The 1,353-nt window shown below is 45.3% G+C and overlaps 1 pseudogene; it reads left to right on the top strand.

Annotated features, from left to right (window-relative positions):
• Positions 1 to 236: 236 nt before the first annotated feature.
• On the top strand, positions 237 to 884 carry LOC142437332 (small ribosomal subunit protein eS8 pseudogene; annotated as a pseudogene).
• Positions 885 to 1,353: the final 469 nt, after the last annotated feature.

Raw genomic sequence — 1,353 nt, 5'->3', positions numbered from 1 at the left:
ACCAAGAAAAACTCAGGACCAGATGGCTTGACAGGAGAATTCTTTCAAGGATTCATGGAAGAACTGGCACCAAATCCTACACAAATTATTCCAATATCTAGAAAGGGAAACACCTACTCCATAGAGCGAGCATAAACTTTATATCAAAACTAGGCAAAGTTCCCACACAACAAGCTCATACCCTTCATTGGCATAGATGCAAAAATTGTCAACAAAATCTGGCCATAGAGGGGTCCTCTTTCCAGCCAGCGCCGAGCGATGGGCATCTCTCGGGACAACTGGCACAAGCGCCGCAAGACCGGGGGCAAGAGGAAGCCCTACCACAAGAAGCGGAAATATGAGCTGGGGCGCCCGGCTGCCAACACTAAGATCGGCCCCGCCGCATCCACACGGTTCGTGTGAGAGGAGGCAACAAGAAGTACAGGGCCCTGAGGCTGGACGTGGGGAACTTCTCCTGGGGCTCCGAGTGTTGTACCCGCAAAACCAGAATCATTGATGTTGTCTACAATGCATCCAACAATGAGCTGGTCCGGACCAAGACGCTGGTGAAGAACTGCATCGTGCTCGTTGACAGCACACCGTACCGACATTGGTACGAGTCCCACTATGCACTGCCCCTGGGCCGGAAAAAGGGGGCTAAGCTGACTCCTGAAGAGGAAGAGATACTAAATAAGAAGCGGTCAAAGAAAATTCAGAAGAAATACGATGAACGGAAAAAGAACGCAAAAATCAGTAGTCTTCTGGAGGAGCAGTTCCAGCAGGGAAAGCTTCTCGCCTGTATTGCTTCAAGGCCAGGCCAGTGTGGCCGAGCAGACGGCTACGTGCTAGAGGGGAAGGAACTGGAGTTTTATCTGAGGAAAATCAAAGCTTGAAAAGGGAAATAAATCAAAAAAAAAAAAAAGAAAAGGGAAATAAATCTTCCCATCCTAGCACATGTATTAAAGGTGTTTATTCTAAAAAAAAAAAAAAAATCTGGCCATAGAATCCAACAGCATATCAAAAATATTATCTATCATGACCAAGTGAGGTTCATACCAGGGATGTAAGGATGGCTCAACATAAGAAAAACAATCAATGTAATCCACCACATCAATGAGACAAAGAATAAGAATATCCAACACCCAATTCTAATGAAAACACCCAGTCAAATAGGAATCGAAGATAAAGACTACAACACAATAAAGGTCATGTACCAACACACACATACACACACACACACACACACACACACACACACACACACACACACACTGGCCAATACTACACTCAATAGGGAAAGTTGAAAACAGGAACTAGACAAGGGTGTATGCCCCTTATCACTGCTCTTATTCAACATTGTGCCAGAAGTCTTAG

The sequence above is a fragment of the Tenrec ecaudatus genome, chromosome 1 (assembly GCF_050624435.1).
Source record: "Tenrec ecaudatus isolate mTenEca1 chromosome 1, mTenEca1.hap1, whole genome shotgun sequence".
NCBI classification, from domain to species: Eukaryota; Metazoa; Chordata; class Mammalia; order Afrosoricida; family Tenrecidae; genus Tenrec; species Tenrec ecaudatus.
The sequence above is the reverse complement of the archived record's forward strand: the minus strand, read 5'-3'. Positions and strand labels throughout refer to the sequence as shown.